This window comes from Myotis lucifugus, unplaced genomic scaffold (assembly GCF_000147115.1).
Source record: "Myotis lucifugus unplaced genomic scaffold, Myoluc2.0 scaffold_98, whole genome shotgun sequence".
NCBI classification, from domain to species: domain Eukaryota; kingdom Metazoa; phylum Chordata; class Mammalia; order Chiroptera; family Vespertilionidae; genus Myotis; species Myotis lucifugus.
The window spans coordinates 3,324,304-3,337,351 of record NW_005871146.1 but is presented as its reverse complement, the minus strand read 5'-3'; the positions used below and the strand labels follow the sequence as shown (position 1 = coordinate 3,337,351).

General features: G+C 36.9%; 1 protein-coding gene and 1 pseudogene across 15 annotated transcripts in view; one reads left to right on the top strand and one right to left on the bottom strand.

The window, feature by feature from the left end:
* ERC1 (ELKS/RAB6-interacting/CAST family member 1) overlaps positions 1-13,048 on the top strand; it is a 495,769-nt gene that overhangs the window by 255,896 nt on the left and 226,825 nt on the right. The window lies entirely within an intron of this gene.
* On the bottom strand, positions 2,143-2,278 carry LOC102426184 (annotated as a pseudogene).

Genomic DNA, 13,048 nt, shown 5'->3' with positions numbered 1-13,048 from the left:
TGGCAGGGGAGGGCAGTTAGGGGGGACCAGGCCAGCAGGGGATGGCAGTTAGGGGGGACCAGGCCAGCAGGGGAGGGCAGTTAGGGGCAATCGGGCCTTCAGAGGAGGGCAGTTAGGGGTAACCAGGCTGGCAGGGGAGGGCAGTTAGGGGTGACCAGGCCAGCATGGGAGGGCAGTTAGGGAGGGACCAGGCCAACAGGGGAGGGCAGTTAGGGGCAATTGGGCTGGCAGGGGAGCAGTTAGGCATTGATCAAGCTGGCAGGGGAGTGGTTGGGGTTATCAGGCTGACCGGGGAGTGGTTAGGGGTGATCAGGCTAGCAGGCAGAAGCAGTTAGGGGCAATCAGGCAGGCAGGCAGGTGAGCGGTTGGGAGCCAGCAATCCTGGATTGTGAGAGGGATGTCCGACTGCCGGTTTGGGCCTGATCCCACCTCGAGGGGTCCCAGATTGGAGAGGGTGCAGGCTAGGCTGAGGGACACACACACACCCGTGCACGAATAACATGCACTGGGCCTCTAGTAGAGGGATAAAAGAGAATCCCACGAGGAAACCCCAGGGTTCCTTTCCACATTATTTCCTTCTGAAACTTCTCTCTGCTCAGGTTTTGTATTTTGTTGAATGTGAGAGTCCATTTCCCCCCCTTTAAAAATATTTTTTAAATTTATTGTGGTGACATTGGTTAAGAAGATCACATATTCAAGTGTACATATCCATGATACATGTATGCCCACCACTCAAAGTCAAATCATCTTCCTGCACCATATATTTGGTCCACTTTACTCATTTTCTTAAAATGAGCATAGAGTAAAATTTTTTCTCTTAAACAAGTCTCAGAATTACCAAGCGTTAGGGAGCAATATCCTTAGTTCAGCAGTGCTTTTATGAAGTTAAAAATTGTGAAATGCTTTTGTATTGTATTTGAAAATGTCATGTCTGGTATACTTTGAGAGCAAATTTTTTAACTTATTTATTTTAAAAACTATATTTTTATTGATTTTTAGAGAGAGAGGAAGAGAGAGGGAGAAAGAAAGGGAAACATCAATGTGAGAGCAGAACATCGATTGGCTATTTCCTACATGCCCCCCCCCCCCCCGGCCCCTCTCCCCCCACCGAGGATCGAGGGTGAAACGCAGGCATATGCCTAACTGGGAATCAAACCAGCAACCTTTTGGTGCATGAGACAACATTCAACCAACTGAGCCACACTGGCCAGGGCTAGAATAAATTTATTTTTGAGGTAGCCATTTTCAAATAGATTACTAATTAAGATTTTTAAAATGCCTTTAATGTAATAAGACTTTCTCTTGTGGCTTAATAAGTTGGATTTGTTTTGTTCCGAAAGAATGTTTTTGAATGTTTTGAGTGAAGATACATCCTCTCAGTATAACTAACATTTGCACATGAATTCTGATTTTTATTTTAAAGGCTGATTTTTAATAGTGATACTCATTTTGTTCAAATTGCCATTTTAACGTTATTTGGCTTATATATTAAGTGTAAATTCTTGACCTAGAAGATCGTAAGGTTTTACCAATGATTTGCTATATAGTTATAGATTAATTTGCCTTTTTAAAAAATATATATATATATTTTATTGATTTTTTACAGAGTGGAAGGGAGAGGGATAGAGAGTTAGAAACATCGATGAGAGAGAAACATCGATCAGCTGCCTCCTGCACACTCCCTACTGGGAATGTGCCCACAACCAAGGTACATGCCCTTGACCTGAATCGAACCTGGGACCTTTCAGTCCGCAGGCCGACGCTTTATCCACTGAGCCAAACTGGTCAGGGCTAATTTGCCTTTTTAAGGGTCACCAAAAAATGGCACTTTTGATGAAACTGCATTTTAAGGCCTGCAGGACATCTTGAACCAGCTTGGTTTTTACTCTAAATTTCCCTGTCGTCTCAGCTTCTTCCTTTAACATGTAAGTCTTTTCCTACCCTGCCATCCAGACAGGAAGATGGGAGAGGCAGAGATGGCCTTCATTGTCAGTAGTTCTTGATTCTTGATGTGAAAATGAGTAGCACAGTCATCTACATTTGATCCAACATCTCTATATCTTCAGTTAAATAGCTAAAAGAAGTAAAATACGAAGGCAGTGCTTGTGGAATGTACAGTGCATGTTGGTGACACACACCTCATTATGATTCACCTGCTTGCTTCTCCTATTGGGTTGTTTGTTCCTTTTGAAGGCAGTGGATGTTTCTCTTGTGTTTCTGTTTTCTTTTCAACTTGATCAAATTTCACAATCATAGCCATATCTGGTTTATCAGACATGGTTGCATGGGAAACAGAGTTAGACACATGAGCAAGTGGAGTTCAGTCTGTGCAGTGGCTGCTGCCGAATATCCCATTTATTTTTATTCTTAAAGATTTATTAAGACAATAGTATGGTGAAGACCTCAGGGGACAGGTGCAGGGTGGAGGGGATCAATGGGGGGAAAATGGGATATTTGTAATACTTTCAACAATAAAGATAAATTTAAAAAAGAATAAAAATCTCTATTTTCTATTGGCTGCAAAACTACCTAGTCACTTACACAGTATTTATCACCATGATACCAAGTACTTTTCAAATAGAACAAAACCACTGAAGCAGCACTGATAGCTGGGTAGCCTACAGAAGGTGATGTGCAGTAATAGAATTATAGTTTCACTCCCCAGTCTTCCCCATTGCCTAATTACTTTTGTTTGTTTTTTATTGATTTCAGAGAGATGAAGGGAGAGGGAGAGAGAGATAGAAACATCAATGATGAGTCATTGATCAGCTGCCTCCATGCCCCCTACTGGATGGGGATCTGGCCTGCAACAAGGCATGTGCCCTGACTGGGAATCAAACTGTGACCTGCTGGTTTATGGGTCGACAATCAACCACTGAACCACGTTGGCCAGGCTTGCCTTTTAGCTATTCTGAGAGTGGACAATTTATTCTTTGGTTTTATAAACATAATCCTGTACTAATCTGAATACAGTGGGGCCTTGACTTATGAGTGTCCCGACTAACGAGTTTTTTGAGATACCAGCTGTCTCTCGGCCGATTTTTTGCATTGAGTTGATAGAGTAATTTGAGTTAACGAGCTCCTTAAGGAGCTCGGTCTCGGAATGAATTAAACTCATAAGTCAAGGCCCCACTGTATTTATAATGTTTTCTTTCCCTCATTTTCTTTTTAAAATATATTTTCTACTGATTTCAGAGAAGAATGGAAAGGGAGAGAGATAGAAACCTCAATGATGAGAGAGAATCATTGATAGGCTGTCTCCTGCCCTTGTCTGGATAAATTTTACTTCTTTCATAAAACCTCCTCTGACCTTCCAAGTCTGAGTTATATGTCTCTCCCATGTTTTAATCAGCCCCCTATACTATTTGTTTTACAACACTGTATTATTACTTACTGTCTATTACTTGGACTGTCTCTATCTTCTCCAATAGAATGAAAGCTACTTGAGGATAGGGCCTGTGTCTTGTTTATTATTATATCCTTAATACCTACCATCATGTCTGTTACATAGTGGCATTCAGTGTATATTTATTGAGTGAATGAATGAAATTTTATTCTGACCCCTCTGACTGTTTCTACCTTCCAATAATAGCAGTATCACTTAAGTTTAAATGGTAATTTTATGATTAATTATTACATGTTTTTATTCTTTAATTCCTTTCCATATGATTTGATAAAGCACATTATCTGACCAGATAAACTCAAAGATTTTAGAATTATAGATTAAAAAAATTAGAGTAGATATTATGCATTTGCAGATAACATTTTTTTTAGTGTTTTATTTTAAAGCATGGTAGCTATAATTGAAAAATAAACTTTAGAAATCATCATTGTCCTTACCTATCCATCAGTGGGTAACAAAGGACTTATTATGTCTTATAGGATGAATGTACAACACTATAGCTTTGCTCTTGTTAATCTTTTGGCTAATGGGAGCTAGCTAAAAGTCTTCAACTCTGAAATAACAGTAAGCCATGTTCATAAAAACATGTAAAAATTCAAAACATTCTATAGAAAAAATATAGAGTGTGACCAAATTAGTTTGAAAATCTTTTTGATCCTAGTTTATTTTCTTCTGGTGGGACTAATACTTCTGATCATCAGAAAATTTGACATTAAGTTTTTCAACATTTGTCTCATCTCTCCCTACCTTAAAAATAGATTTAAAATATTATTACCATTGTTTCCTTTTATATAGTGCTGTAATGGACTACATTTATAGTTTATAGAAGTTTCTTAACATGTCTCAATACTTTTTTCTTTACCCTTAAAAGTCTGTTAGTAGTAACTGATGCGGGTTTCTGAGGTGAGTAGCTGTGCATTCTGAAAGTATTACAAATACAAATGTTTCTCAAAAATGTATAGAATAATTCATTCTTAGAAAGAAGTTCATTTGGAAGTGAGCAATATAAACTGCTTCTTAAGTAGTTTACTGATTTCTGGAGAAGTCATCTGTTTTGTCAGTGTAAATATTGAAGCTGCTATTATTCAAAGATATTTCATTTTAAAAAAGGAAGATGTTATAAAACATTTTGTTGACAAACATATGGATAATACTTTTTAATGTTTCAAGAATATGGGGAGCTGTAACATTTAAATTCACAATCATTTTCTCTTTGCCACTGTATGATCGTTTCAGTATTTAAATCAAGTTCTGTCAAGAGGAACCTAGTAAGTTTCATTGTAGACTCTTGCTGTAATGTCAGTGAGTTTGAATCTCCTTTGTTATGGTGAGTGGTTATGAAATCAGTAACTTGACAGACCCTGAAGTGAGACTGCTGGAAATACGTCATGTCTGCCTTCATGGTGACAGCTGGCTACAAAACAAACCCCACCAGAGCCATTCTGCAATTGACAAGGGACTTCAAAGACCAACAGGGCTGCCACTTCAAAGAGAATTCTGCCATCTCTGGCTTGTTGAAAGAAGTTAAATGGCTGTACCCTGCCATAGCAGAAATCTCCATGTTTAGACTTCTCCTTCTTTTGATCTTAGAAAGATGTATGAAATGGGCTCTAACTTAAAGAAATGATATAGTCTGTATAATGGCAACCCAATATTATTCTGCATTTCATTCCACTTATTAATGGAAATTGCTCAAATATGTTTAAATAACAGCAAGTCTAAAAACTCAAATGTCTCAGGATGAATGTTCAAAAGAAGAATTGAAAATCCATATTAATATTGTACTAACCACCTTCACAATGTGGAATAAGTCATATGGTAGATAAAATGAAACTCTCCCATGTTTTTTAAAACTCTCTTTAGTTTCTCTTTGTGTTTTTACCCCCTTTAGTAGAATTGGATTCTGAATATTTATAGTAAGAATGGCCTACAATTAAAACCTACACTCTCAGGGTTGATTTGCATAGTTTAAACCAGGGGTGGGCAAACTTTTTGACTTGAGGGCCACAATGGGTTCTTAAACTGGACCGGAGGGCCGGAACAAAAGTATGGATGGAGTGTTTGTGTGAACTAATATAAATTCAAAGTAAACATCATTACATAAAAGGGTACGGTCTTTTTTTTTTTTTTTTTTTTTTTTTAGTTTTATTCATTTCAAACGGGCTGAATCCGGGCCGTAGTTTGCCCACGGCTGGTTTAGACAGACATTTCTCTACTTTTAAATAACTCTGTAGTTAAAATTTTAAACTACCTTATATTATTTAAAATATTTAGTTATACTGGATACAACTTTGAAATAATTATCTCATCTCTGTCTTAAAAACAAAAGATCTCAGTTTTAATAAAACTCTTAATAAAAGATCAGAATACATCTTTAAGAATAATAAGGACAAGGCAGCAATATGAATTTTTTCTTTTAGAATATTGAAAGCCCTAAAAGATATCCTTTTGATGGAGTCATATTTAATATACTTGAAAAAGAAAAAGGAAACTTAAGAAATAACATGGCAATAAAAGTATGGAGATTTTATATATGATGTGAAGTGAGAGGGTTAGCTAGAATTAAAGTTATTAAAACTCAGTGACATAACCTTTTCTTAATTACATGTTTTCCTTCTCATCCTATGTGCTGTATAAGAATAAAAAACTAGGAATCCTTAGATTCTTTTGCTTTGATCTCCTATTTCCTTATTTCTTAAAAAATTTTCTTACATAAAGTTAACTTGGCAGAAGCTTTAGCCACTAATATAACTTGCTCTATAATTTTACCAGATGGTGTCAGTAGACAACAACTAAAGAAACTGTGAAGGAAAACTGAAGCCCCCAGGAGATAACCACATGTGATGCTATGACCAAAAAAAATATCTATTTACACAAGTTCTTTAAAAAATGCATTTGTGTTTATCTTTTTTGTTACTATAGTTTCTTCCTCTTGAAATTTTTTTGATAAGATTGTACATGATTGTATTGTTCCAGAAGTTCAGGAAATACCTGTCTCTAAATTTCAGCTTGATTTTTTTCCTTTTTATTCAACAAAGGGACCACATCTATATTTTCAAAAGTTGTAATCAAATGAAAAAATTAACTGCAGTGGAAAAGAAATAAAACCTTGGCACAAAAATTGAACCACAGAGATGAGTGCCAGAGTCTATAGATACTGGTTTTCAAAGTAGACATGTTTATGTACTTCTGTCTAAACTGAATCACCACTGCTTCACTGGGTGGGAAGCACTCTTGGAATCTGTGGCAGATCTATAACAGATGATATTTAGTTTGCTTGTAATGAGTTCTTGGGGTGTTTGGCCCTTATTCTGTTATCTCCTACTGAGAAGTTTGATAAACCAAGTTATTGATGATAGAGGCAGTCATCCAAGATATGGCTGAAGGTGAAGTCATGAGAGCCAGATGGCTTCCCACTGATTTTTATACGCAGTTTATGTTCTCCTTGGCTGCACCTTCCTGGATGTTTTCATTGAAACATATTTTCTAGAGAAATTTGCACAGCAGGCTTTATCCTACACCACAGATAGTTTTTGTGTGTGGCATGTCTGTTTTGGCACTCATTTGTCTTTTCCTTTTATCTCCACCCTCTTTAATGAATAAATAAAAAGGCAATAAGGGTTAGTGTAAGTGCATTAAACCAGAAGTTAGGTGATGTGGAGTCTATTTCTTCTTCTGTTTACCAGTGTGATTTCGGGTAAGTTCTGTATTCTTTCTAAGCCTCTATAACCTCATCTGTGTGGAATAAGTTATTATCCCCACAAGTGTTTTGGTAGGCTATAAAGCCTCTCTACAAATGCTGAGCCTTCTTATTATGGCTACAATAATCCTATATGTGTGAGGGGGTATGTATGTATGTATGTATACATACACAAATTCATGTGATGCTTATGAGTTCCCTTTTGGTATCCTTCAGTTGCCAGACATTTAATTCTCCCCTTTTACTTTTCTCCTTTGGGTAATAGTAAACTTTTGATGAGATCAAATAACTGTCATTTCATTGGCCAATATTTTCTTTATCCATTTTCCAGGGTTTCTATTGAAATAATGTTTTGTCTACAAAAATATGTCCCTAATTAATGAAATATCTGTTTACTCCTAGGTAGCTGTTTATTTTTCAGCAATGCAAATAAGGATTAAAATTTTCGGTTAAAATGCCAATAAACTTTTATTTTTATTGTTGAAAACTTAAGGAAACAGTATAAAGCTGTTTGATTCAAATTGTTCATTTGATCTCAGAAAAAGGGCTCAAGCCCTAAATGCTCTGTTCTCTGTTGGTGACTTTATACTGGTGAGGGGATTGCTGTTTTCTGTAATGAAATGGAATTAATGTTTTCTCCATGTTAAATTATTTCAACCAAGAAAGAAATTTCTTTCAAAACAACTTCTATAGCCCTTCTAGCACATACTTTATCCCATTTCTCTGACTTCCTAGCAAAGCAGAAAAAAAAGTTTTTTAGTCTAGCACATACTTTATCCCATTTCTCTGACTTCCTAGCAAAGCAGAAAAAACAGTTTTTTAGGCGAGAATTTAACCCTAATAAAATATAAAGAAGTCTCAGACCCAGATGCAGAAGAGTATAAAATGGTGATGGCCACATCTTTGTTGCTGCTGGAGAAAGAAAATGTGATGTTATTAAGATTATATCAGTCCTTTCTTCCAAGAGTTAGAGAGGAACTATAGAGTTTATGTGGACCCAGGAAATTATTAATTTTTGTTTTACTTGATTCTGGTACAGCCTGTTTGTGGCTAAAAATAAGCAAATTACAGGAGACATTAATCAAGTAACAATCGTCTGAAAAAAATAATTTTCAGTGCTTTAATTCAGATTTTTAGTTTTGATACTGTGTTACTCACAAAATCACCTAAATAGAGTTGGCAGTGAGTTAAACACTGGACATCGGTGGCATGAGAGTATAGGAGCAGGGGGACATTTGCTTTGCTTTGGAAGTGTGTATGCACATTTTATTGATGTCTGATTTTTTTTAGGCTTCACCTCAGAATGGTGAGTGCTTGTTATAGCATTTATCTACCCCCAGGTCTCTGAGTTGATTTTTTTTAAGAGAAAAGGAAAATTGAGAGGGCTTGAAAAAAGAAGCATTCACATTGTCATGGTTCCACTCTCTTAAAATTTTTCTTCAGTTGAAGATTTGTTACCTCAGCATAATATCACTGGAAACATAAAGAGAGTTGCCAGTGAGGGAATCCAGCCAATCAGTGTGAATTTATCTCATCTACAAGTCAGTCTTACCCTGTGGATACTTATAAACCATACTCTTTTATAGAAATATCCGGCATTGTTACATACCCTGTGGGAATGTTAGCCATATTTTGAGAGAGTAAAAACATTTTGAAAATTCCTCAACCATGGAGCACATTAATTATTTAAAGTCATTTGTGGATTATTTGTTCTCACAAACGTTTGGCAGTGTTGACTTATTGGAGAAATGCAATAATATATAAAAAGTGAAGAAATCTAGTGACTCCCAAAGTTGAATTGTGGAAATATGGGTTTCTATGGTTTCTTCTTCAGTGCTGTATCTGTGACTCCTACTCATATATGGGTCCTTCATAAAATCAGGAGTAAAAGATAGCAACAGTACCTGACAATTCCTAAGTTTAATACACTGCTGAAGTCAGTGGTATCTGTTTCTGTTAGGTTACCTCAAGAATCACTTAGGATATTTTATTTTCAATGAATGGGATAGAAAATTATAATCAACACTATTGTATGTCATATGCATGTAACTGTGGACCAAAAGCAAAAATAAAAATTTTAAATTCTTATTTTGGTAGCATCTAATTTATTTTGATGTTATTCCAATGGCACCATTGCCCACCCTCCTCAAAGAATCTAATGGGGGAGAAAAAGAACCTAGTGGAGTTAATTTTACTGTACCTCTCTTCCTGGAGTTCATCATTGTCTAAAAAATGGCGCCTGATCTATCCTATACTTTACCATCATCCCTGTATTGGTCAGTACTTTCTTGCCTTAATCCAGCTCTCCAACTCTTCTTACCCCTTTAACATCTCCCTACTAAGTCACCAAAATTTACAAATTCATCTGTCTTCATTCATTTAACAAATATTCACCGAGTATCTTTCTTCTCTGTGCCAGGCACTGGCACGTGCATTCTTAGTTTTCTTCTTAAACCATCTTTCACCTTCTTTGCCTGAAGTGTAATCTGGCCTCTCCCCTGGAAACTCCAACAACCCTTTCTGGTGCTAAGTATTTATCCCAAGATCTTAGTGTTAGAGGTAGGACTCACATCCTTGTTTCCTGGGGCATTGTATTATTCCATCACCTTCTTATAAGACTCATTGCTTCTTTAAGGGTTATGTTATTTAGCTATAGCATTGCAGCTTTTCAGTGAAGACTTTTGTTATCTCACTAACCAGAATCTACATGGATCACCCATTTGTTACTTCGTCTTCTCAGTTTGTTACCAGTTGTTCTTTGCCTCCATTGACTTCCTTCATTTTATATCTAGCATTCTAGACCTTGTTGTTATCTAGTCTACCTCCAGCTTCACTCATTAAGCATCTTCCACTCTAATCACAATTTTGTATCATTTTAATTTTCTTGTTCAAGTATTACCACTACAACTATCTTTCCACATCATTTGAACTTACTTGTCTCTTGGTGTATTCTAATCCATTAGACTGTCTTTGCTTTCCTCTCTATTCAGTGTAATTCCTTGGTCCATTATTTTCATAACTAGAGGCCCGTTGCAGGAAGATTCCTGCAAGAATAGGGCTTCCTGCTGCCTCGCTCCCTCCCGTCTCCGCTGCCTCGGCTCTGCTCCCGTGTCCGCTGCCTTGGCTCCGCTTCCGTCTCCTCTGCCTCGGCTCACTCCCGTGTCCGCTGCCTCGGCTCCGCTTCTGTGTCCGCTGCCTTGGCTCCACTTCCGTCTCCTCTGCCTCGGCTCCCTCCCTTCTCCACCACTTCGCTCCCTTCTGCAGCACTTGGCTTCCTTCTATGCTGTCTTCAGTCTTCACTCTGCACCTGCATATGCAAATTAACCACCATCTTTGTTGGGTTAATTTGCATACTCATCCTGATTGGCTGGTGGGCGTAGCAGAGTGACACAAATTTGCATGTTTCTCTTTTATTAGTGTAGATTCTGATTTTAACATTCTAAGCCCTCTTGCTCCTCTATTTTGTCAGAACCGTTTGGTACTTTCCTGTTGCTTTGGGGATAAAAGCAAAGTACCCACTATGACCTACACGATCTTTTTACACATCTGGTCCCTTCCTTCCTCTCCTGCCACATTTGTCCCCTTCTTCCCTTTGTTCTGAAAGCTTGTGATACTTTGATTTTTTTTTTATCTTCTCTTGTAGATATGTGCTTTCCCACTTCAGGGCTACTATACATGCTGGGACCTGAAGCTGGAATCCCTTTCTGGTCCATTGACTTACTTGGGGAAATTTTGTCTAGGCCCCCAAAACATAGATCACAACCTCATGTTACTTACTATTACAGCTTCCTGTAACTTCTTACATATCTGTTCACAATGTATTATATATTTATGAATTAGTTACTAAATTCCTGTATGGATTCTAAGCTCAAGAGTGATAGAGAAACATGTCTTTTGCTTTCTGTTGTGCCCTCAATGCATAACACAAATTATCTGGTACCTGGTAGGAAATCAGCATTTTGGAGGAGGAGAGAAGGGAGAGAAAGGAAGGATGGAAAGATGTAAAAGTGGGCATGGGAACACTCCCCAGAGTGATTCTTTAGATACACTTGTAGAAAGCTGTTTGGGGACTTTTTGAACACTCATAACATTATAGCAAAGTGTGAATACAATGGAGTCTGACCGTCTAGGTTGGAACCCTTGATCAGCCTCTTCCGGTTGTATGACCTTCAATACAGCACTTAAATTCTAAACCTGTTTTCTAAAAATGGGGATAATAATAATATCTAATACTAACCTCGTAGCATCATTTTGAGGATTTAATGAGTCAACCCATGTAAAATATTTAGAGTACTTCAAAGTATTCATGTAATGTAAGTTGCTGTTACTATCATCATTGCAATAATTATAGCTATTCCATATTCATAAAGTACTGTACTATTGGTATATATCTTGTCAAAGAATTACATGCATTGGCCAAAAAAACATATTGGGGAAAAAGAGATTTCTAGTGTAAACACTACCATAAAACTCCATTAGGAATTCTGTAAACTCAAATTCTTATTAGTAGTGATTATGAGGTACCTAAAGGAGTTTGTTAGAAGAGAATGGTTGAATGTATGTATGTATGTACATACATTCTCACTAATACTTTAAAAACGCTCCTCACCTCAAGCTTGGCACCTTTTTTTCCTTTCTTTTCTTTTCTTTTTTTTTTGTAATTGTAAAACATTAGGTCTTGATCTGTAATTTTCTTGAAATTAAGAAAATAGTGGACTTTTCAAATGAAAATCTGACTTACATGATGAATTCTTAACCTCTAGATAATTTTCTTTTTGTACACTCTTATTTTCTTGTTATTCTTCCTCCCCCCACCCCCCCACCCCCGCCCAAACACACCCTTAGGAGATTTATGCCTCTTAATCTCCCAAGAAACTATAACAAGATTTTCAATAAGCATCTTTGAAGCTACAGAAAGTCTTTTACTCTCAGTTGTGGAACAGAAGGTGGGAAACTTGAAGTTGCAGTCTTTGCCAGCACCTGAAGCACCCAGTTGCTTTGCTTTCTTAAGGAAAATGGGTCTGTGGTAAAGTCATAATTTGTTCCCTTCTTATTTTGAGTAAAAGTTTATTAGCTTGTGATTTAAGCAAACCATCTGGCCCTGCTGGCACTGAACACTATCAAGCCCTGTGTTTCCTCCATAATATGTTACTGGAGGCAGCTAAGTTACATACTTGAATCACAGCTCTTGCCTGATCTTTTTTTTATGTCTTAAAACATGTGCTTTTGAAAATTGTACTGTGACCTCAACCACATTTTTAAATTGTGGAGAATTTTTTTCATTGTTTAGTATGGTATGTATCTCTTCTTTTCTTCTCAACTTTCATTACCATCATTTCTCAGTGACTATATCCAAAACTATACAACTGCTGTGTGGTAGGCATGTAATAGAATAGATATCCAAATAGAGATAGTGGAATGTCTTCTCGGGATTATGGAAAAGTAACAGAAAGTGCGAAGTATTTCAATTTGAACTTGAGACTGGTTCTCTGTCTTGGAGCCAGAGCACACGTCAGATGATTATTTGGAAACCCTGCTTTATGGTACCATTCTTGCCTTAAATACTAACATGCTTTCAAACTTTTTTGAGTGAATGTGTGGTCTGGGGTAGAAATACCTTGAGGGCCTCACACTCAAATGATTGGGAAAATTAAGCAATCTTTAAGAAAATTATGTTTTAGTAACAAGCAAAATTCTGTAAATGAAAGAATGTAATGAAAGATAAAACGTGTCTATAAACATGGCAGACTAGATGCTGGGAAAATAACTCCACAGAAACAATTGAAGATAGCTAATAAAATATGTATTCTTAAATTGGCAAGAAAGTAAATTCTCATGTGTAAAAAAGAAGGAACTCTTACCATTTGCAACGGCATGGATGGAGCTGGAGAGCATTATGCTAAGTGAAATAAGCCAGTCAATGAAGGAAAAATACCACATGATCA